This window comes from Acomys minous, assembly GCF_964271855.1.
Source record: "Acomys minous genome assembly, chromosome: 4".
Taxonomy (NCBI): domain Eukaryota; kingdom Metazoa; phylum Chordata; class Mammalia; order Rodentia; family Muridae; genus Acomys; species Acomys minous.
In genome coordinates, this window is record NC_140486.1 from 84,031,100 (window position 1) to 84,056,503 (window position 25,404).

The window sequence follows — 25,404 nt, forward strand, 5'->3', positions numbered from 1 at the left end:
TGGTTCATGAGACTATCTATCTTGTTATATGTTCTAAACAGAACCCTTGTCTTTGGGGAATATATAGATAAAAAATTAATATCATGTATAAATTAGCACTTTATATTTACTAGATAAGCAAATTTTTCCACATGAGTATTTATTCTGCTTTGTTGTTCTTATGTGGCCTTTACACATCTTTGTGAGATTTGACATTGATTTATCAAAATCTTGTATATACCTAAAGTACTTGGTGTCCATAGATCAAGTAGTTCCTATTTATAGTCTTTCAATATAGCTTAGCGTGGTTTCTTTTTATGCACATGTAGATTCTTGGGTATATAAGACTTCACTGTCTCTCTCTGTTTTCATGCCAAACTTAGAGAGAGCCTATGTATACTTTTATAAAATTATTTGACGTTTTCTAGAATTTTTTTGGTTGAGACAGGATCTCTCTGTGTAGCCTTGACTGTCCTGGATTTGCTTTGTAGACCAGGCTGGCCTTGAGCTCACAGCAATCTGCCTGCCTCTGCCTCCCAAGTGCTAGGATGAAAGGCATGCGCCAGAATTTCTGATTATTATATTTTATATTCAAAATTGAATTTATTCAAGATGTTCTTAAGGTAATGATTGATCATAAAATTCCATGTGTAATACATAATATTTAATTCAATGATTTGGCAATACCTATATTTAAATAGAATATCAGCTTGTCTTTATTCATGGAATATATTTAATATATTTAATGTGCACTTTAAAATGCCCAAAAGTCTTTTTGAACTCTTTACATTTTTTTTATAATTTAGGTCATTCAGAACCTTATAATTTATAACACCCCCATTTCATATAGAAAGCTGAAGGTTCAAGTAGTATGTACTTTGTTTAATTTGCCGACTGGAAGTCAAACTCAAGCATGCGTTCCGAAGCCAGTGGGAATTAACACCACTGTACTATGGGGTTTCCCAGTCTTGACACGAAAAAGGCACTGTGAGCATAACAGAGAAGAAAGCTTAGTCACTCTCTTTGAAGACTAATTAATGTTACATTTTAAATAGTGACAATCATTTGGTTACGATATTCCTCCTAGGATATAACGCAAGCTTTGTCAAGGGCAGGTGTCTGAGCCACGTAAATAAACAGTGGGAGAGTGGGGGCTCCTATCTTCAGTCACTTTTCGTCACTGTGACACATACTTGAGAGAAACAGTTTTTAAAAGGAGGAGATTTACTTTAGCTCCATTTCTGAGGTTTCCGTCCGTGGTCAGCTGTCTCCCGTCACTTCTGGCGCTGCTAAGAGAAACCACCATGCAAGAAGAGCTTAGCAGAGGAGACCCACCCATCCACCCGGGCAGCCACGGAGCAGAGCGAAGTAAGAGAGTGAGACTAGGGACAAGTTAGCTATGCCCTTCAACGGAGCATCTGAAGACACTCACATCGTCTAACCGGCTTTCACCTCCACAGTTCCAGCACTGCCGCACTGTCGGGTCACATGTCGGACCCATCAACAGGTTAAGTGATGGTTACGACAACACCCTCATGATCTGATTCCTTGCCTGTATCTTCACAGACACACCCAAAGATCACTGATCTCCTACGCATCTCTCAAGTCACCCAAGATAGCAGTTAACGTTAACCACGGCATTACCTGTCATGTAAATTTGTAAAAAAAATTAGCCAAAGATTTTCTCAGCAGAACTATCTGTCTGTAAAATAGTCTTCCAAGGAAAATCCATTTGAGATCCCAATATCCTGTTTTCCCATCATGCTAAGCCTATTTTTGGTCCTATAAATAAAGCTAAAGTTTAAGTGTAATCATGGATATAGAAAAATAAACTATGACTTTATGCAATGTACAAAATTGTGCAGTTTCAGACATTTTTAAATTTTCTCTATCCTTCAATATGGATTTAATCGTTTCTATTTTAATGGCTTTACTGAGATACACATCCTATGAGTTACACAGCCACAAATTACACAGTTATATGTCACGTTTCACACTCTTATATGGAAATATAAGTATGTAAGACATGGCCAGCAATATAGTGCATTGAGTAGAAGCACTTACTGCCAACCCTAATAACCTGAGCCCATCTCCAGGACCAACTCCCAAAGATTGTCCTCTGCCACATACATGCCATGCCACAAAAATGTGCATGTACATAAAAATAATTATGTATGTATGTATGTATGTATGTATGTATGTAATAATTTCAGAAAGTAAAGTATGTAAGCCGGAGGCATTTAGTGTATATAATCACAGTTACATGACAACCATCTCTATCCATTTGAGCCATTTTTATCACTGCCAAGCACAAGAACACTGCCATAACACATGCTCTCAGTCATACATTTATGGCTCAACAGAACCACTAATCTGTTTTATGTCACCACAGCATTACCTATGATATACTTTTCCTATTGATAAAAATCATACAGTATATGGAATTGTTGATAGCTTAGAGGTTGAGTGTTCTATTTTACCTGAAGCCTCACTTCTAAATAAAACCCAATGGATAGAGCAAAAGACATAAGCATCGTGGGATTTGTTTTAACACCTAAGCCCCAAGAGCACGAGAGAGTCATGTTGAGAGTGAATATTGTCCTTGGTCCATGGTACCAATTGCTCCATGGATGAGCATCCCAATTTGCTCAGCTCCAAGTAAAGCCTGTTTAAAGAAATAGTCTGATGGGTTTTCCCTCCTTTAACTTGAATACAATATTTGTTCCCTTTTATTTCTCCTTCACTGTTTTCTTTACTGTATGCTCCCATTGGACTTTAGCCTTGGGAAAGTTGAGGTTTGCTTTCCAACATAAGTTATGCTTTTAAGTCTTAGTTGGCAACAGTAGGAGGTGATGCTATGAAGGTTCCAGAATCACAAACAAGAATTGCAGACACCTGTTTGTGAAAAGAAAGGTCACTAAAGCTTTGTTTTCAGGTGCTCTTGAGGTGCCCAATGTTAGCCTGGGTACTATTCTTATTCTTATTCTCCCTCTTTGTTTTTTCTCCCCGTCTTCGCTTTTAACAAGGGTGTATCATTTATAGTCCTGGCAACAAGTGAGCTAGTTCTGGCTAACATTTGGAGAGTCACTGTTTCTAGTTTCAGATGTGTGAAATGTTCTGTTTTCCTGTTTGGTTTTGTCTTTCTCTAAGAACTAGCTTTGCTTACTGATAATTTGCATATCATCTTTTACAGTGAGTTGACCTCGAGCTCCAAAGATATTGGAAGATGAAACGTTAATCTCTTCACTAAACTCATTTGGATTTTTTTTTTCCCCTTTCAATGTTATCATTAATAATGACTAAACTAGAGCATGAAGTGACGCTGGGATTTGGGGCCAAGATTTTCAAACAGGTTAAATCAACGTATTTATAACAAGTCAGTCTAATGGTTAGAAGTACCCAGAATATCCTATATTTAGAAAGCGTAGCATTTGAAAGGGGGCAACCAACCTTCCCTCAATAGGCTTTCCAAGACACAGCACAACTGCAGACAACACTGAATGGTGCCCTAAGCAAGCATGACATTTCAGGTAGCTGCAAACCTGCTTTCATAAGACAAGGAAGGATGAAAAAGAAATAAGTAAGCAGGCTTGTCAGAAAAGGTTCTGGGAAAGACTAAAGTGAGAGTTGGTGGTGGTGGGGGGGGGGGAGAAGCCATTCAAAATGGTAAAGAAAACCAGGTTAAGCCTTGGGGTGAACACTTGAGACGAATAGTTGGACTGTTGCTCTTGGAGAGGCACAACTTAAAATTGGATTTAATGCATGCGTTAGGAAACAGAGACATCTTAGAACATGACATTAAAGGAGTTTTGAGGAAGCTGATTGATGCAACCAAATTAAACTCTTAAGAGCTCATAAAGATAACAGAAAACAAATGTACGCTCAATTAACAGCACAGAACGGAACAACTGATGCACTTAATGATTATATTGAAGTCTCAAAACTGAGAAAACTTAGCTACAGACAGTACGGAAAAAGAGTCTTCCATGGCTACACTTGAAGAAATGGGTTTTTACCAAATATTCAACTTATAGAAAATTTATCTTGCAAAAGCTGAGGGAAACCCTCTCAAAGGAGACGAAAGGATTAACCATAAATGTGAAGTTAGACGCCTATAAAATGAAGACTTTGGTTTTTTCTATTCTTTTTCTTTCTTTCTTTTTTTCCTGTTGTTGTTCAGAAAAAGCCAAGAGAATTATTTGCTACTACCAAAGCTAGTTGTGACAGTCAAGAAAAACTCTGTTATCTTAGAAAACAAAGATATACACTGGACCAAAGAAAGAAGAGGCATTTAAAAGCTTTGGAAAATATCCTTATATACACTGTGTTCCAGCTAGAACATTAACACCCAAGGATAGCCCAGGAATGTTCTAGACAAGCGGTTCCCTGGGAAAGAAAGCACATGAAGCTGGGACAGGACCCAAGGTCCTGGGCCAGTTTTATTAAAGATTGGTACCATCTCAGGGCCAGGACCAAGGCCAGAGGATCAAAGTCACTCCATAAGGTGAAAGCCACAAAGCTGTCTTTTTCTCATTCCCCTCATAATGGCAGTCACTTGAGGCAGACTTGAGAGTCAATACACAGACACCTGACTACATGGGACCCTGGATCCTTGTCTCCCTGTCACATGGATTCAGGAGAAAGTTTGTGAAAAGTGGAATATGAGAGACAGCTTCCCAGCAACTCCCGCCACACACACACACCTTAGGACCTTCCAGTGTCAGTGCACTCCCCATCAGTGCCAGTGGACTCTTCTGCAACTGATGGAGACGGGGCCTTCTGCCACAGAATCCAGAAACAGAAAATGTTCTTCCCTTGATGTTTGAATCTGCTGTGAAATCCAGACTCATGGAAGCATGCTTTATTTTTTTTTCTTTCAGCTTTATTGCTAATAACAATTAGATTATACAATGACTCAAATGGAAGACATTATAACTTCTTAGAACGGTCATACAACTATAACATAGTTCAAATGAGTCTTAAGTTAATTGCTTCCATTTTATTCCATTTGTAGGTGACATAATTAACATATGCGTTACTGCCGGCCGTGCTTACTGAAATATTCCAGAAACACAGCAAGAAAAGGTTTCTCCTTTTAAAATAATTTTATTTTTCTCTTTTGCTTAATTGTTCTTATTTTATTAATTATGTATCGTTTCAAGTCGAAATGTGGCAGAATTACAATTCTTTTAACAAATTTTTATAATTACACATTATGGAAGTATGAATCATATTAGTGCATTGTTTCTGTCTTATTTGATTTCCAGATAGTGCCTAAGTCTCTTCTGTGTGTCTACAAATAAGAGCTTCTGATGTTGCTCGGTGGTAGAGCATGAACTCATTACCTAGAAACATATTTGGAAATTTCTAAAAAAAAAAAAAAAGTTTGCATTTTCTCCTCAGTGTGTACTACTGTAGATAAATAATTAAATGTTCTGTGAGAAAATAGGGTATCCAGATGACGGATGGATGTCCAATAGAGGAATTTATTATAATGTCCACTGTCATAGTCATATAGCCATTGGAAACACTAGATAGTCCCCAAAATCATTGGTCTAACTTTAGAATGTCTAAGTAAACAGCTTCGAAAAGGCATCTGAGCTCGTTAATTGTCTTCAGTCTGGAGTTGATGATTTGGTCGGTAGTAAATGCAGTTTTATCATGTTGAACTCCAAAGTTCAACAGCACCAATGAGAGACTCCTTCTTCTTAGGGACGCTGGGGCCTTTGTTTCTTCTTCCAAGACAAGTCAGTAATTTTTCCCACAGAAATTTCTTTCCTACTATACTGACCACACAGTCGGGCAAATTCTAATATTTTCTCCATGAACACCTCCTCTCTTGTCCTGACCTCATTAATCTGTTTTTTATTTAAGAGTTCATTTTAATTGAATTCATTACATTTTAGTACTGGGAGTCGAACCCAATGCTTTACACATGTTAGACTAGCTATTTTTGAGTCCCCAGCCCTTGCTTTATTCCTTATTTGGTGACAAGGTTGCATTAAGTTGCACAATCTGCCATTGAATTGACTCTGTAGCAACCAGGCTTTGAACTTGTGCTTCTCTCAAGTAGCTGAGATCACAGCCCTGTACCACCTCACCTGGCTTACATAATCCGTATCCTTTCAGCCCTATTTACCTCACTATGCTTTGCTTCCTGTCTTTTCTATATGGTAATTCATGCCTTATTTTCTTCATACAAGAAAAGTCATTTATCCTCTCCTCTGTTTAAGTATTTTTATTAGATTTACTTATTTGGGATGGGAGTGCATGCCGAGCCTTGCTTGTGGAGGTCAGAGAACGCATCTGTTCTCGCCTTCTGCAATGAGATTCTGGACAACTGGCCTTAAGCCCTCAGGCTTGGCTGTTTACCCTCTGAGCAATCTTGCTGGCCTCATCCCCTCCTCTTAACTGTGACAAATCCTTCCATGGCCCTCAGCCCACAGCCCTTTCTCACCTCCCAGTCTCTGCCGCCTCATGTCTGCTTCTCCCTCTGGGGTATCCAGGCTCATTGTGTGCTGAGCTGGCCTGGAGGGAGGGAAGCTTAGCCAAAGTGGGTGGGTGCAATCCAGAATCTTCTTCAGGGGCTAAGTGTTCAAGAAACAGCCTTCTCAGGAGACAGCTTCAGTGAGACAGCTTGTTAAATTCAGGGTAACAAAGGCTGTGTAAACCTTTGGGGAAAGTGGATAGAGGCTTTCAAGGGTGAGTGTACATCATTGGCTAAGGCCAAGGAGCTGGTAATGCCTTATTTGAATGAAAAGGAATTCTAGGTGCTTTCTGGAGAGGACCTTACAAGGAGAGAGGAAGTTGAACCTGTAACTTGGATGCCTGGCTTCTTGACCACCTCAAGAGTGTCAGAGGTAGGGGTTGTAAGGCTATATGAACCAGGATATGCAGGCCCAGAGCAGGGAGAGAAGGTTCCCATTTCTTCCAGTCTCAAGATGAGACCCTGCATTTCTCTTCCATGTCACCAGCTAAAATTGCTCCAGTTTCTGTTTGGTTTTTGAGACAGGATCTCACGTATCCCAGGTTAGCCTTGACCTCCATATGCATCTAAGGATAACTTTGAATTCCTGATCCTTCTGGCTGCCAGCTAGGATTAGAAAGCATGTGCCATCCCATCCTAAAATTCTTCTCATAGTACATGGTAGATGCTGGTAGGAATTTAAAAAGGTATATACTTAAGTAGATGGCTTACATCTCAAGAAAACCTCAGCATGTCCCAAGAAAGGCCACTTTCCAACAGAAATGAACAAGAAGTTGTGCTGGGTAGCACAAGGTGGAAGTATCCATCATGAATAACTCACTCCCAAATACTTGCAAATTCATCTTGTTCACCTTGAATGAGCATACTCTTATTGAAGAAGCATGTTCTCCCACATTAGGATTTTGACACAGATGAGTAAAACGTAGTTGTGTCCTGACTATAACACTACTCATAATTTTAAAGCTAAAACTATGAGGCCTGGGCCGGTAGGTCAGGGGGTAGAAGCTTGCCTCACGTTCTCTGAATTCAATCTCAAGAGCCGTATAAATCAAGAACCATATAAACAGGACATGGTAGGCCAGGCTATAATCCTAGCACTCAGGAGGTAGAGACAGAAGGAGCAGAAATTCGAGGTCTTTTTCAGCTACTTAGTGAATTCAAGGCCAGCTTGAGATTCATAAAACCCTGTCTCAAAAAATAAAATAAAATAAAATAAAAGGTCAAGATACTTAATACTAAAGCTACAGGGAGGGGGAGGGGAGAAGCTGGAGAGGTAGCGCGCCAGTTAAGAGTAGTGACTGTTCTTCCAGAAGACCTGAGTTCAGTTCAGTTCACAGCAGCTGCCCCGTGAGCAACTTCCTTCAGTAACTGCCCCTCTGGGGGATCTTACGCTGCCTCCTCAGGCTCTGCACCTATGTGGTGCACAGACACACATGTGGACAAAACGCCTATATGCATCTCATTTTTAAAACTGATTAAAAACTATGAGCAACCCTGAGCTGAATGATGTTAGTCACGGCTCTTGACTTCACTGTGCCTCTGCCTCCTGTCAACCGTGAAATACAGATAACGATGTCTATACACCCAACAGCTTGTGTCAAAGTTTGACACTAAGCTAAATGATTGTGTGTCTCCCAAGTTCATATCCTACAGTCTTGTCTTATACGCCTGATTAGGAGATGAGGGCTTCAAGAAATAGCTACATCAGCAAAGCAAACTCCATGGGTGGAGTTAATGTCCTCGTGAAAAAGGCCTGAGACAGATCGCTAGTCCTCTGTGTATTGTGTAGGACATAGGAGACGGGCACGCCGTGACGGAGACATTCGTCATCAGACCACGTCAGCTCCTGATTGCAGACTCTCAGCCTCCAGCTCCATGGGAGTTGTTTATAAGCCACCCACTTTATGACAACTCATAATAGCAGACTAAAGTTAAGAGAGTGCCCAGACACAACAGTGGTTCCTTTCCTGCCCGCTCTGACCAACCCAGGTCAACTGATCGGAAATTCTTTGGTTACTTGTCAAAACTCCTGGCATTTGTAGTTTTTCTGCTACCTGGAAGCTCATTCTGCTAGCTGCTTCTTGGCAAAAACCTCCCTCAGGTACCGTCTCCCCTGGCCAGCATCGCGTCACCACCGGGAGAGTAGCAGTTCTGATGCTTGGGCGCTTCGGGAAGTCTCCAGCCTGAATCACATGGACAGTGGTTCCACATCTGGATCTTCCGTCGGGTTTAACCCCAGGAGATCAAGCATATGCCTTCCTTCCCTTTTTGTCTATCACCTCTCTAATTCCCAGGGCCTGGCCGCAGAGTTTGGTATGGGGCTGGTATTCAATCTGTTGATTGTTGAAGTTGTGTCTCTAGTCCCGTTACCAGTGTATGTCCGCATCAACCTGACTGCTGACTGACAAATACGCAGTGTGTTGTGTAGAAATTAGAGCAACAGGGCCACTAATGCCATCACTATGGTTTCCACTTGTCGGAGCTATCAGAAAATCAAGTTGCTATTTCAGTAGCATGTGGGACTATTTCCAAACCGAGGGTTTTTGACAGACCCCACAGTTCCCTCTTGGACTGCGTTAGCTCGCTGTTGACCTATTTACATTTCGGCAACTGGATCCTCCCCTAACTAATAATTCAGCTGCATTAATTTCTCCACACTCAGGGCAGTGAGTAGTCTCCCTTTAACCTCGGTATTTGGGGTTTGTGAAATAGGATATTCATATTAAAACCAACAAGAATTTGTGGTTACATGGCTCTCGGTATACCAGGAACGGAGTTCACATTTCTGATGTGTCTCAATCCATGTTGTTTGTATACTTCCACTTGGTCATGTCTGAAATAAATTTTCTGAAATCTAGGTATTCATCATAGACCATAAAGCAAAATAAATTAAATTATAATTTATTTCTGGGTAATAAGTAAGCCGGGGATGATGTGTTCCATCTTTTGATGGAATGCAAATTTACCATTAAAAGACAAATTCTTCACTTCCAAAGCTTGAATAGGGTGGTGCTTTAAAAAGCGTTCCATCTGGTTAAATTTAGGGTGCTGAAAAAAGCCCACTATAAGAATATTCTCTGGCTCTGGACCCATAACATTTTTACTTGATTATGAACTGGATTCATTTTCATTTACTTGAAGCACTTCCATGGTACTTTTTTTTTCTCCCCTTCTGCAACAAGGCAGAGTTGTCACCATCCATGTTGACTTTGGTAATATTGTCTTCTCTGAATAATGCATTTCAGATGCATTATTTCCAGTAAGAGAGAAGCCCGTCTGCATTGGCTGAGGCTTGGAGAGGATGCTACTACAGGGTTTGTGTGTACATTTTTCTTTATGTTCATCGTTCCCTTTTCAGACTAGTTCTTCTGTCCTCCTACAGCACCACTTGCAACCTGAGTGTCTTAACCCATTAATATACTATGCCACTTTAACAGCTTAGTACAGGGCGGGTAAGCTAACAAACAGAGTTTACTTGGCTTGTGGCTCTAGAAGCTGAGTTCACAATTGGAGGACCACAACTAGCAAGGGCCTCCTTCTGTATCCTAAAATGACATCATATAATGGCTAAGAAAGCAGGAGAAGCTCCTTGCTGTTCTTAGACAGGGTCTCACTGTGTAGCCCAGGCTAGGATGGCTCTCACAATGCCCCTCCCTCTGCCGCCTGAGAGCTGGTATTACAGGTAAACAACACCGTGGGCTGGCTTCCAATTTTACCTTCATAACAACCCCATTCTCGCTGTAAATGAACCGACTCCCACAACAACCCACCCAAGAGGTCTTCCTGGGTCTTCAAGAGCTCCCCTCTTAACACTGTCCGCTGGGGATTAAATCGCCACACATGAACTGTGGGGACACCTCCAAGCCGTAGCACCTACTACCGAACTCACTCAACAGCCTCTAGCCTAGGTCATGCCTTGGCTGTTCGTGGTGATCTTCACACCCTGAAGCTCAGAATTCCTACTCACTATACATTAAAAAAAAAAAAAAAGGTCATGAGTAAAAAATGGGTAAGTAACCAAATGGGTCAGTAATCTAGTCTCCTCTGTCTGTTGGCTGCGGTGTTTTGAATGTCATTGGACTGGCCCCCTCCTCTTCAGAAGAGGTCAGCAACTCTCTAGGCAGAGACTCCATGTTACAGATGCTTCCAGAGAGTAAGAGGTGGGGTAGGCAGGGGTTCCCTCCTCGCTCTTCTGTAAGTCCTTCAGCAACTAGAGAACCCCCCTTCCCCTATACCGGCTGGAAAGGTATTGGATTGGAGAGGTACAGCAAATCCCTCCGGTAGGACAGAGGCTAAAGATGTGGGACACGAAAGGGAGTCAGAGGGTTGGAGAGGAGCTCTCAAAAGGAAGAGATCCAGCTGAAGACAGAGTGACAGGAAGGCCAGTCCTAGGATGGCATCAAAACACCAAGGACATCCTAGTCTCAACTCTAATACCTAAAAAGCAATAGAAAATTTCATGTAAGTGATAACAGAAGAAGGACTTTGAAAATATCACCCTGGCTACCCTTTGGGGGCCAGCTGCATGTGTGGCACCAGTTGTACAAGTAATGCTTTCAGTGAAAACAGATAGGTTTTGTTTTTTTTTTTCATGAAGCCCCAAACCACAGAGCCTAAATTACATTTGGTCATATTAGCTAGGCATTAGGGATCTTAAACACTTTCTCTTTTTTATAAAAATGTTCTTATTTGTTCTTTTAGTATTTCATAACATATGGTCTGATCGTATTCACCCCTCCCCCAACTTCCTCTCAGATGCTCTCCCATCTCCCTACACATTAAATTTCATTTGATCTATTTATCTATCACCTATCTATCCCTATCTCTCTTTTAACAGAACAAACACAAACAAGATCTATGAAGTCCAGTTTGTGTTGGCCAACTATTTCCGGCCATGGGGCTTATGGTGGGGTGTGGCCAATAAATCAGATGTCTGTCACTCCATTATATAAAATTGACGCCCTCTCCCAGAAGCAATGGAATGCCAGTAGGTAAAGATGAGACTTTGTGCCCCTTTGCCCTTCCCTCGTGCTGGGGTGTTGTGTAATAAATCTTCTGATGGTTTCACTTTCTACCAGAGCTTCTCTAGGGTCTTGAATGACAGTGAATAAAAAAGAATGCTTCAGATAAGCCAAGGAGAAACAGCGATGGCGTTCCATCATAGACAAATACCACAGTGGTATGGAAGAAGACAGAACTGAGGGCCACATCGTTTTCCCACTGTCCAGGCACATGGCCTTACACAGGTTAGTCAAGATCTTGTTGCCTTGGTTTCTCAGTTCATAGAATGTAGATTTGAAAATCTACCTCGTGGACAGGGTGTGAGAATTAGAAATGCCTTGTATTATAAAGCAATGGACCTAGAAAAAAGTTATACAGAATGAGGTAACACCGACCCAGAAAAGCAAGGGCCATATGTTTTCCTGTGTGCGGAAGCTAGCTTGAAATATGTCGATGTGAGTATATAACATGCAGCAACCAGCAAACACAGATATCGGGAAAGTAAAGGAAGCCATGGTGAGGGCAAAGGGAATAGGGCACAGATGTTGTGAAGGGAAAACAGGAAAAATGAGTGAGGGTGACCATGTGTGAGGAGACGGGAGGGAGACCACCACAGAGGGAGAGAGGAGAAGGAAAGGTAAGTTACACTAAGGACATTTGAAAAAGCCATAGGGAGTTATATTGTTTTATATTTATGTAAATACATAGAATGTATATAATTTTATGCATATACAAACATGCATATATATACAAATATACATATATTTTTAATTGAAGTTACATCACTTGGGATGGCAAGGCTCCTCGCCGAAACCCATAGACTATCGAACAAAACATCATTGCCAGGCAAATGGGAAACCTTCTTTTGAGTTGTTACGTGAGTCTAAAAAAGAAACACCCTCCTTGATTGCCATGCAGAAAAAGAAGACAAGACCCTGCTGCTAAAGCCACTACATACTGTGGACACAGGCCTTGGAGAAATCGCTATGGATCTGGAAGCCTCCTCACAGAGGACTAGCTCTCACAGCCATCACAGCAAGCTCCTGGGGGAGAGCAGCCAGCTATGGAGTTACATAGCTGCGGCATCCACAGACCACAGCAATGCTAAGCACAGAAGAACATTCTCAGCCGTGCAACAGTGGCCCTCTTGGGGGTAACCAACCACCTCCTAACTGGATCTAAAACCTACAAATAGGAGGAAATTCACACTAAACACGGCAAACTGAGCTGACTTACCTGTGGCTGTTGAGGTCGCAGAACCTATAGGAGACCCTACAACTGTCACTTTCCTAAACCAACATAACTTGTACTTGCATTTTCAGTGACTAACAAAACCAATGTGACCCACTACTGTCAAGTGAGGTTTGGCCTTTGGAGACTTCTGGGAAGAATTTTCTTTCACAAGGCAGCTGAGAGAGAAGGTCTTCCTTCCTCCAACCTTGTTTATTCCTGTCGGGGAAAAAAAGTACATTTTTAATAGTGTGCCACTTGCAGGAGGTTCTAGTCTTCCTTAAAAGAAGGAGAGGAGATACTGTCAGCTTACTGAGCATGATGACAAGGACAGGTGTGATGGCATGAACCCCTTAAAAAACAGCATTTGAGGAGTAGGGGCAGAAGGATCACAAACCCAAGGCCCGCCTGAGCTATAAAGCAAGGTTCTGTCTTTAGAACGGGGGGAAGGGGAAGGAACCTGTCACAGGAACAGAGCAGAAGCACCGAGGAAGCATGCCCATTGGTGATGCTGCTGAGCTAAAAAGCAAGCCTGGCGCCATCTGCAAGCAGGTTCCTCATCGCTACCAAGTGTACCAGGTATTGAGATGACAGAAGCCTAAGAGGGTGGGACTTACTCAAGATTAGGCACTAGAAATGCTTCGACTCTTTCCTTAGTGAACTTTTACTAAGGAGTTTTGCCGCTGACTTCGCTGTCCTTTCGTGGAAAGGAGGAGAGACCCAAGGGGTGGAGCTGCTGGAGCACATCTTCCCGTCTCTCTAGTCTCACAGCCAGCTCGCACGCGGCTCCTTCAGCAAGAAGGAAGGCTCCAGAGGAGCCACAGCCAAGAGCTGCTTTTCAGAAAATAAACAACTTGTGTATTTTGAGACAGGGTGTCTCTGCGTAGCCTTGAATAGCCTGGACTTGCTTTGTAGACCAGGCTGGCCTCGAACTCACAGCGATCAGCCTGCCTCTGCCTCCCAAGTGCTGGAATTAAAGGCGTGTGCTACCACCGCCCGGGCAGAGAAACCCGTTTTGACACCACCACAGCAGTCTGAAGGTCAAGACCCCTGCAAATGGTCTTGGTGTTATTTTTACCATTTCGGGACATTGCTTGCTCATAACTGTTGGAGATATAGTTTACTTTGTCTTGTTAAGTAAATGGAGTCCGGCATTCCCCTCTATACACTGTGTTTCCGTGAGCATGTGATGATTGTCAGGCCTGCATGCTCCCCTCCCGCTGCCTATCCACCTGTGTACTGCCAGGTGCATCACTGAATCCTATCCAACTGCCAGCTGATGCTTCTCGGCTGACCCATCCTGCTTGCTGTATCTTCATAAACACTCTCCTGTTAAAAACTCGTCAACTCTTTCATTCAAGTATATTCTTAACTCTGGATTTGGTTGGCAATGAAGGTCCTTACCAGGAAGCTCCACTTCCGCAGATTCCAAGCAAAGTTCAGTTCCCACCGGAAGTGATGTAATTAGTGGCAGGAATAACCCAGACTCAGGGCAGATGTTTTATAACAACGAACGATTGTTTCATTTGTTGTCTCCCCTCCCCAAAATCTCCATTTAATCTGGACAAATTGCCTATCGTCCCCTCCTTACGGTGGCCGGAAGGCTCGGAATGTTTAATCGACATGCCAAACCTCGGAGTTAGTTAAGGATAGAACCCAGGATTTTTACTTTTCTGCCTCGTGTTCCGTCACCTGCAGGAGGTGCAAATAAAATAGCACATTAAAATGTTGTGCTTTCCTCAGTCAGTCTACAGGAAAGAAAACTGAGAGTCATAAGGAGAGACCAGAAGTATCAACCATGTACAGACGGGGCTTGGGGCCGGAAGCAGGGATAAAGCAGGTGTACACTGAATATAAGCTCAGAGATGCAGGTTCTCACTTGAAGTCAGTGATGACTTGGGGGCAGCCCTTTCCCACCAAGGAAAGGGCTGCCCTATGCAAATTAGCATCTTGCCTGCCTGCTGCACTGGGGCAGAAACAATTGGTCTGCAGTCAGCCAGAAAGAAAAACAGCAGCTAAGGTGCACAGTGTTACCTTTCCCACAGTGAATGAGGCATTAACTTCCAGATCTCTGACCCTTTAAATCTGTATGACAATAATTAATGCGAGAAAGATAACTAATATTTACATTTGTACTGAAAGCCTCAACTAATAGGAACAGGAGTTACGTGAGGTAACAGAGGAGCCTCACCATTTCTTGCACTCATTTCTGGCAGGTGAGGTATTAACCTCTTTTTCACTATGCCGAAGCAAGGTTGTCACATGCTGTGTGGGCGTAAACAGCACAGAGACCTGAGTGACACATGGGAATTGCACTTAATCATTATTAGATAGGGGGTCGTGGCCTTCTCCCAGGTACAGAATCTCTTTAGTGTCCTAATAAAAACACAGAGAGCTGTGAGTGCTCCTAACCTTTATCTACAGCCATTGGCAGCCTCTCCTCTCCAGGAGTCTCAGTGGAGATCATCACCCCTGTCCTAGTGTTTCAGAATCTCCTGCATCCAAATCTTCCAAGTTTACAAACCTCCGACCTCTCACCTCCAACTTGCCAGTCCGCTAAGTAAGGTTCAGGAAGAGACCAGAAGAATAATTTGGATTTTTTAAAGAAGCTTCCCAATTAACCATGCTGCCCAGCTGAATGAAGTTGGAAACCGCTGCTTTATTTAACTTCGGTACTTAATCTAAATGAATTAAGCTCTAGGCAGTCAGTGCTGCTCCATTCTGAGTGGGATCTCTTGTCCGAATAAAAGCCAAAATGGACACTAATTCTGCTACACTGCCGTTGAGAGAAATTTGGAAGAGACGTGAGAGTGGTCTGATAAGAAAGTCATGGAAAAGACCAGTTACCAAAACCTTCAGAAGACCAGTCTGGGTCCATGGCACTTAAATTCACTGTAAAAAAATTTAAGATTGAACTGTTATTCTTCTTTGGCTTTTACAAACGCGATTTCTCTCTTCCTCCTGTCTTTCGTCTTTTGCATTTGTGAGAGTTTCTTTTAATGTCTGACTTATTCCTATGTTTTGAAAAAGATAATGAAAGTGAGCGGAAAAGGGTAGTCTTTAAAAATCATTTATGCTTTCCTTAAATTTGTTTTCCAACACAAAGCCTAACTCTCCCTATCCCAGCTCCGACTCAGCTGAACTCCCTTCTCTGCCTGACGTTCCTCGGCAAGCAGCTGCTCTGCAGTCCTGCCTCTCTGCTGGGGATGTGACTGAGTTCCTTCTGAGACACTAAAGGACAGAGAAGGAAAGCTGCCCACTTATGTCTCACTTTGAAAGGCTCCATCCTGCCATTTGATCCTCTCGAACAGAAAACCTGAGAGTTTAACTTCAATTTCTGCCCAGTGACTCCCAACCAAGTAAGACTGAAAACCCCTAGCTGATAAAAACAGAAGTCTGTAAGTTGTAACGAATACTCTACAGCGTATTTGTTGTACTTGGTGTCTTCTATGGGGTTGAATGTGATGCAGACATAGGGTTGTGTGAGCTGCCAGGAAACTGTGTCCTACCCATGAGCGCCATCACAGCCCTGGTTAGTCTTCTCATCAGCACAAGGGTTGTTAGAACCTGTATCAAGCTTCTACATGACTTTCTGGAACACCTCCCATATTCCTGGCCCTGTATTCAGTGCTATGAAAACAACAATGATCAAGAAAGAATTTCCAAAATTTTGACACTAGTAAAAAGCAAAGATGCTTTTTACACAGGGCAGCTATAGCTCACAAAATACTCAAACAGCATCACTGTGTCTTCCATTTATGTACTGCTCTACACATTCTGCTATTACTTAACATTTAAAAAATGGTCTCCGAGGTAGCAGGGCAAATGTTATTGATTTCATTTTAAATACATTAATGGCAATGTTAGTTAGTGCTTGAGTACTTAAAAGTATAAATATAATGCCCGCAAATGTAGTGGTTTCCTCACTATAGTCACTGTGCAAAGCATTATAGAGAGACGTGTTTTCTTATATGGGCTTGTGACTTAAAAATTACATGTTTATTGATTGGGGAGAGCATTCATGTGGCATGGTGCCTGTGTAGAGTCAGAAGACAACTTTTGAGAGTGGGTTCTCCCATTGTACTATATGGATCCCACATAGCAAACTTGAGTCATCACACTTGGAGGCAAGTGCCATTATATACTGAGACGTTGTGCTGGCTAGTTTTACGCCAACCTGACGCAAGCTGAAGTCATCAGAGAGGAGGGCACCTATGTTGAAAAAAATATACTCCATAAGATTGGGCTGTAGATACGCCTGTGGGACATTTTCTTAGTGATTGATGTGGGAGGGCCTAGCCATTTTTAGGTAGGGTCACCCCTAGGCAGGTGGTCCTGGGTTCTAGAGCACAGCAGTCTGAGCGAGCCATGTGACACAAGCCAGTAAGCAGCAGCCCCACACCCATAACCTCTGTATCATCTCCTGCCTCCAAGTTCCTTCCTTGATTAAGTTTCTCTTCTGACTTATTTTAATGGTGGGCAACACTTTTGCAAGTGTACGCCAAATAGACTCTTCCCCCCCACACACCCCCAGCCAACTTGTCTTGGTTATGGTGTTTCATCACAACAAGAGAACAGTAACTGAGACAGACACCTCACCAGCTCTTATCCCCGTCCTATATTTTAAAAACTGAAGCAGAAGATTAGCACTTAGTGAGTGAAGGGACAGAGTCAAGACTCAATCCATGTCCTTTCTCCAGAATTTGCCCTCTTTGCTAATTCGATGAGGTGAAATGATGTAGCCAAAAATAATTGAGCAAGTCAAGAGTGACTTGAACTCACAAATTCCGTTCCTTTGTACATGACAAAGCTTTCAGTGTCACTGACACTTTCCACAGAACCGTACAGCTTGTGCAGAAAGGAGCGATCCCATTGTTTTCCATCTCAAATAACTCCAATGGACTTTAAAAAGAAAGCCGCCAGTTAGGGAATGAGTCCAAAGTCCTGTCATGTCTGTTAATAAACTATATTAATTATTTGCAAACACGCAAAATGCAAATGATAATTTTTTTTCAAAGAATTGAAAGCTCCTTGACTTGCAAAGAATTGTTCACAAAACCAAGCTGACCACCCGGAAAAGGGAAGGTAAGAGGGGCATTCATAGAATCTGCACATCAAAACAGGATGTACCAGGATCTGTGACCTTCAGACTTCAGCGTTTACTTCTGACATGAGGGAGAATATAGCCAACAGCTAAAGCAAAGAGCCACCAAGAGCCTTTTAAGCACAACGGCATTGTGATCGGGAAATAGACTGCCTTGCGAACTGTACCAAAGAGAGTTTGAAAAGAAACATCTGTGGTTTGCAGGTAAAAGACTGGTGTTTTATTTAGCATTCACGTTTTCGTCAAAGGTGCTACAATTAACAGCAGAGCTAAAAGGTGTCACAGACCAATCCTTAATTAAAAAAGAAAAAGAAACCCGAGAAAAGGCAGCTCAGCAATTATTCTCCGTGGGAAAGATGACTGTAAGTAAGTGCACCTCATAAATTATTTGCAGACGTGTCCATATTAGAATGAAATAAGATCTTTCCGAGGGTAACACACCTGTGCCACGGATAATTGCCCTCATTCACAAATAATAAGTGGCCTACCAGATGTTTAGCCCCGCACAGTCATGTGCGAGGCACAGCAGTAGGAGAGGGAATCTTAGCTCAGACCAGAGATGATCTTTTTATCCTGCACAAGCCCTCAAGCTGTGTCAGCAGCTTCTCAAGGAAAGTAACCAAAAGCACACAGGACTCCAACTGTTCTGCGCTACCCTCCCATCCAGTCATTAAACTACCGAGAAATGCTCAAGGCTGCAAGACGGCCCTCATCGCAATTAGATGCCTGCGGGTTCTTTCATTTGGTCTTTAATTTTAACAGATGTAAATTGGATATTTTCTCTCCTTCTGACAGTCTCATACATGTGCTATGACCACATTCACCCCCACCACCCTCTTTCCCCCCTCTTTTGATCCTCACCTGCTTCTCAACCTACCAGTCACGCCTTTTCTTTATGCAAGTCTTGTGCAGGGAGCCACAGCTATTTTGTGTTCATGTTTGCAATGAGCATGTCGTATCTAGAAGACAGCTTTCCACAGTTTCTCTTCCGTCTTCTACCTCTCACTCTTTCCTCCTCAGGCCTCTGTTACATTCCCTGGGCCTCAGAGGAAGCCATATGCATGTCCTATTTAGGGTCAAGCAGTCAACAGTCATTTGGTCTCGCTACTTTGGCCAGCTTTGAGTCCCTTCATTAGGTACCACCCACTGCAGAAATAAACTTCTCAGATGCAGGCTAAGAGCATCACTGGTCTACGCTGTACACATAAGTATTTGGAGAGCAGTATAAGTACATGTCAACTTACCCAAACATCAGCAGCAGATTAGACACTAGAGCCTGTGGCCTCTTCAGTCATAGACTTTCACCAGATTTACAGGATGAGAAATGAATTCTCCCATGGAGCAGAACGTGATTGCTTTCTCTCAGAACTGTCTAATGAGCCAGTGGGCATATCTTGCCTGACAGGTATTTCAGCAGCAGGGGTCCACAGACAGGCAAAACCAATGATAACTGTTCGCCCCCAGCAGCCTTCACAGCATCTTCTAGCTGATAAGATTTTCTTATGTTTTAAGGATTTATCAGGATGAATGCTATTTCGGGGTTGTATAGAAGCTCAATATGTAAAGAGAGAAGCAACTTTAGTAAATATAAATAGTGTTAGAGGATAAATATTACTTTATTAGTAGTTATTAAAAGAATAGTTTTGGAATGGGGCTGTGATTGGGATATAAAATGAACAAATAAATAAATTAATGAAAAGAAATAAAAGAATAGCTCCACGTTTACTATTTGTATTCTTTGTAATATTTATCAACAAAACTATAATAATGGTGAACTATCTGTAAACATTAGAGAATCTGGTTCAACAGTGGACTAGGTATAATCAGTGGTAAATATAGAAATCATCTCACAGTTACTTTTTTGCAATAGTATGTGTTGAAAATAGTTGTAACCTGACATTTGAACATTGTGATACTACTATGAATGTGATGTAAGCATACAGTAGTTACACTCAGTAGACAAATAGTAAACAATATATTCACAAGCTTACTCTCACAGGGTCTATGCAAATGGATTTATAGTAGCAATGGAAATATATTCAGGCATGCTATTTGGACCATCAAGAGATATAATATTGCTTTTTGATATCAAATTGTTAATGTGTGAAAATAAGGTTGCCTCCCATAGCAAGAAATTCAGAAAAGTGAGCATCCAAAGATGGTGTTCACTTCAGTACACCTACAGTGCTGATGGAGCATGCTTGTTCTTCCCTTTGTGATCACAGCCACACCACTGCGCCTCCATATACCTACACGTGAACAACACCCTTTTGCTAGGACAGAGTCACCTAGGGATGGACACCTGACCTCAGCCACACCAACCAGGCTGCTTGAAGCACTCTGCTTTCTCATTCAGAGGAGATTACATAAAGGAAGAAAGACAGACGGAAGCAACAAGGAGGAAGCCAAGTTCAGGTTTGAGTCCAATCTGTCTGACCTCCTATGCGATAGTTCTCAAGAACGGTGAGGTCAGGCAACCCGGTGACAGGAAGTAGCCATAGGCTGATGCTGGAAACAGAGTCTAAATAACCTTCCTCAAAACAGCCTATGACTTCAGAGCAGTATGATGCTAGCTTCGAAAGCTGTTGAGCATCAAAGATAAATGTGAAAACAACAACAAAAAACAGTGTCCTAAGTGATTAAAAAACAGTTGGGCTAGCGGGGTGGGGTGGCATTTCACCAATCCAGGAGAGAAGACAGAGAGCTGTCTGGCCTTGGTTAAGCTTGGTGAGATGAGGGATCATGTCATTAACATAATTTGTGTTATATTACAGAGATTGTCACATGTTTCAGTAGCCATTTTAAAGTTTTGAGTTGTTCATTGGAACAGGCTTTGAGAACTTTATGAAACTCCAAGAGGTCTCCAAATTATAAGGGAAAGCTAACTTGATAAATTCAAGATGGTCAAGAGCCACTTTGCAGTTACAGAAAACAGAACTGGTAGAAAGAGAGAACCCAAAGTGGGTCTGAGTCTCCTGGGCTATTACCTTCTTCTTCTACACTGCTAAGTTCTCCAGGTAAGAGATGACACTGCCCTTATGCAAAGATGCAAGAGGCAAGCTTGAATTCCCCAGGCTTCCTTCATGGTGGTGTTGCCCCAGGATATTTATGTCATTGTCCATTCCTGGGGAAGTTCTCCATTTGGAACATCGTAAGTTCTTCATCTAATCTGAGATCCCAGAAAGCAACCAAAGCTCCATAGGCTCAGTTTGCATGGCACAAAGAGCAAAGACAGAAGCCGTGCTTTGCTTTACAGGTGAGCAAATATATGCATGAAACTAATCAGCTCCTGCCACCTTGATCACAGGGTCCAGAGACTTCAGGTTCAAGGCCATGCATTTTGTCACACTCAGGCTAGACCTACAGAAGAAACCCACAAATAAAATGTGGAGTGACCCCACTGGGCCTCATTCATAAAGCTTTGACTAACATCTGACGTGTTTATTTGTTTTCAGGAAAGACTCTACCTACAATTTTTCTTCTCTGAGTTCGAGGCCAGCCTGGTTTACAAAGTGAGTTCCAGGACAGCCAGAGCTACAAACCCTGTCTTGAAAAAACAAGTAAGGGTTGGGGCGAGCAATTGGCTTCCTCAAACTCACAATTAAATAGTAAGTCAATAACAGAAATCAAGACCTTTCCCAGACCAAGCTGTACGTGAGTGGATGAAAATGAAATATCCTGCCAGGTTTGCGTAGACCCTGGGACTCTAGACACCTCCCAAATCATTAAGAAACCTAGAAGTCTATGTAAAGGAGTTAAGATGTAAAGAGTTTATTAACTTAGTGTATTAAGTCAAAATCAATGATTGCTTTGAATCTAGATTCAACTGAATCAATCATTGTTTTGAATCTAGACTCAGTTGAACCAATCATTGCCTTCTTCTAGTCCTTTATGCTATTACTTAGAAAGTGATTCCTGTAGTATCACAGGTGACTAGCACCTGGGTTTCTGATACAGGTCTAAGAGAGGATCTGAAATTTATGCACCTAATAATTCCAGGTGCACTGTATGCTTGTGGAACCAGGAGGCAGGGGCTTTGGGAACTTCAGTTAGAATTATTAGCTATTTCTCTAGTTGGGGCTTGCACAGGCACAATGGTGGTCTTTCAGAACAATCTACACCCAATGTCTGGGACCTATGACTATGGGGGGCAAGGAAGGCAAATGCAATTAAGATTGCAAAAAGAACCAAAGCTGCTTATTAGCCTTACTAAGCCTTATCAACTGGTTAAGGATAGAATAGTCAGCTGGGTGCCATGGCACACACCTGTAATCCCAGCGTTGGGGAGGCAGAGGCAGGTGTATAGCTGTTAGATTTGAAGCCAGCCTGGTCTACAAGGTGAGTCCAGGATGTCCAGGGCTATACAGAGAAACCCTGTCTCAAAAAACAAACAAAAAATAAGCATAAGAATAAGAATAATACAATAGAATTTTTTTGTTGTTGAGACAGGCTAGGAAAAGCATTTGCTTCCAAGGCTTTGAGGCAGATGAGGCAATTGCTCAGATTAACAACTCCAGACAAACTAAAAATTTGTCACTAGATTCACTCCAAAGTTCTTAGACCACCAAAGGGTTGAGGGTGGGGGCATAAATCAAGAAAGCAGACCTCCACACCTTAAACATTGACTTGGAAAATAACGCAAATCCACAGACTTAGCCGAATGACAGGCGGTCTGCTCCAAAATGAACAATTTTCCCCTGTTTAACTTTTATTTTTTTTCCAAGATTCTTGAAAGCATGCTCAATAATAAGGGGGTCTGAAGTTGCAGAGTTCAAAAAACTCTAAAACTGGATTAAAACACATTTAAGTTGTGCTCATGGAATGTCAGAGTCACCCGAGATAAACATGGACAATCAGCTTCTAACTTGAAGATTACAAAGGAAATTCAAAGACAGTAAAGAGACAATGAGTTCCCTTCCCCAGTCCATTTCAGCATCGAGTTCCCTGGTACTGCCTGTTTTCAGTGTTCCTGTAAACACTGGGCAGAAACCCACACACGAGCATTTAATCCAAAACTCTGAAAATAGGCCAACAACTTCACCTCCTCCTGCTCAGACAAGTTGGTGAGGATTCAGAGACGATCTGGAAATTTAAGTTTCGTAGGAAATCTTGTAGAAGTTTCAACCCTGATACAGGGCATTTTGTAATCCAGGCTTCATCCCCTGGAAGACTGACTTGCTTCTGAACTGAGCTGCAGAAATGCATTTATAATTATATATAAATATATATTACATCATAATTTATATTATATACTTATATGTAAGTATATAATATATTATGTATAAATATATAATTTATATAAAATAATAATGCATTCTATTATTAATAGTAATATTATTACTATTACTATTACTCTAGTGTTGGGTGTGCACTGAGGCATATATGTAGAGTTCAGAGGACAGTGTGTAGAACACAATCCTTTCCTTCCACTGTGTGAGTATCAGTGACCCAACTCAAGTTGTCAGGCTTGGTGGCAGGCTCCTTTATCTGCTGAGCCATCTCACCAGTCCTGGAATGACCATTTATATTAAGCACTCTGATGATGCTATTGGACCACACTTCATGAAAAACAAGTTGGGAAATGCTCGCTGAACAAGTACGGTGAGCCTTCAGGGCTGTCCTGGGTTGCAGCCACACCACAAGAGAAACTCACAGAGAGAACTGAAAGAGGACCCCCTGAGAGAGAGGTAGTTGTTGGAAGTGACACAGCTAAACTCTAAGCTGGTCCCCTATCCTCCTTCCACCCCCCCACCCTCATCCTTAGACCAGCATCCTGAGGATGACTTGAGAACTTAGAAATGCATCTGATTGGGCCTTGCTCCAGTCTTAGGAAGTCTCAGAAGCTGAGTCTGGGATCTGAACGCCCTGACAAACCCCAGCAAGTGATTCTGATGAACAAAACTTGAGATCCACCACACACAGAGATGGAAACACCCAATATTAAGGGGGCTAAACAAATACAATATGTGACACAGCAAAAAGAGCCTTTTCTGAAACTCTGGCTCCCTAGGCCAACAGCTGTGCAAGCCCGGGCAAGTAACGGAGCAATCAGCCCTAGTTTTCCCTATCAGCATGGTTTCAGCACCTTCACTATTAAAAAAACTGAAAAACAAGGATCAAAAGAGACAAGTTGTGCAAAATCATCTTGCAATCTGGAAGCCCCAAATAAATGTAAGTTATTGATGAAGTGATAGACCTAATACTTGGAAGTCGCGGGTTGGTATCTCTCTGGTGATTACGCAAATACTAATGGCACGTTTATCATGTGAGAGTTATTGTTTTCTATGAAAGGAACATCTAAATAAATGCCCTGCTGCCTCTAGTTTGGAGGAAGTCAGGGGAAAACACTCTGAATTTAGGAACAAGGGACCATACTTTCAGATTAGGACTGAGCACTACAGAATTACACCGCTGGAGCTCCTCGGGTTACCATAGTTTTAGAACTGGAACCAGCAAGGACAGGGGAGCTCCACATCGATGAATCTTCTATCCTGACATGGGAATGCTTTTCTCCCACAGTACTTAGAGCGGGGATGGATAGATGGATAAATATCAGCAAGAAGCAAGGTCACCCGGAAGAGAGTGCTGTGGGCAGCAGAAAGGAGTATGAAGCATGGCTTGAAAAAAACTAGACCGCAAGCCTATTTAGTGGAAGTAAGGGCCCTACCTGGAGAGCGACGAAGACAACAGATGCTATACAAATCCTCAGTTTGTGTCTCTTAAAAAATAAAAATAAAAATAAAAAGAGTTTGTTACATTGTTAAAGCATCAAAACAATGTTTTGTTTCCTCTGCCTCTGTAATGAGACTGGCATAGGGATGGGCTATTCTGGGCTCTTTCCACCCAGCTCAGCAATGATGCGTTTTTTTGTTAGCAAAAAAGGCTCTTAAAACAAAACAAACAAACGACTCTGCTTTCAATTCCTAATCAAAGTCTGTGGACCCAGATGGAGAGCCTCAAGGACAACTTTTGTCCTCCAGCTCCTCTGCAAATGTGGAGGTTTGAAGATGGAGAAATGGGAGTCACTTGTTAAGGTTCCCTTTGCAAAGAACAGAGTGTCTGTCACTTGAGTTGATGGCTGAAAACATTCCATGTACCAGTGACTGATGAGACACACATGCAATTAGTGACTCTCATTCTAAAAGAAGACAAAATTCATTAATAAATCATTAGGGATTGTGAGTTTTTTTTTTTTAATGTTTTCCATTTCCCCTTACCACCCACACACTAGTGGCAAAAACGGTCTCCAGCTACTATTTTTAACGCAGGTTTGGAATATTCTGAGTCCTTTCAATTCGGCGGGCATCTAGACCTCACAACTAAGGAATTATTAATGTTAATTGTGAAGTCTTATTTTTTTTTCTTCCCAAAGTGGGGGGTTCTGAGCTGTTTTGTTAATTTTTCAAATAACTTGGTTTAGTGAGATCTATTTATAATTTAGGTTTAGAAACTAGGGGTTTTTTTTAATGGTTCTAATTAAAGGTGGAGCCTCCTAATTACAACCTGATTCCCTAAATATCCAGTGCACCCCCCAAAATGCTAGTCAGTAATATCTAGGAAATGACTCAGTCTTTCTCCACAGACTGACTCAGACTCCTGCAGA

The 25,404-nt window shown here is 42.0% G+C and overlaps 1 long non-coding RNA gene across 2 annotated transcripts; it reads left to right on the plus strand.

Annotated features, from left to right (window-relative positions):
• The first annotated feature begins 17,728 nt into the window (after window positions 1-17,728).
• On the plus strand, window positions 17,729-24,566 carry LOC311595686. Of its 2 annotated transcripts, none has more exons than XR_014778539.1 (5): window positions 17,729-18,005; window positions 20,079-20,216; window positions 20,632-20,818; window positions 21,257-21,409; window positions 24,321-24,566. It is a non-coding gene; the product is annotated as an uncharacterized lncRNA (long non-coding RNA). The 2 variants fall into 2 exon arrangements; XR_014778540.1 differs by having other exon boundaries at window positions 20,724-20,818.
• The last annotated feature ends 838 nt before the right edge of the window (window positions 24,567-25,404 follow it).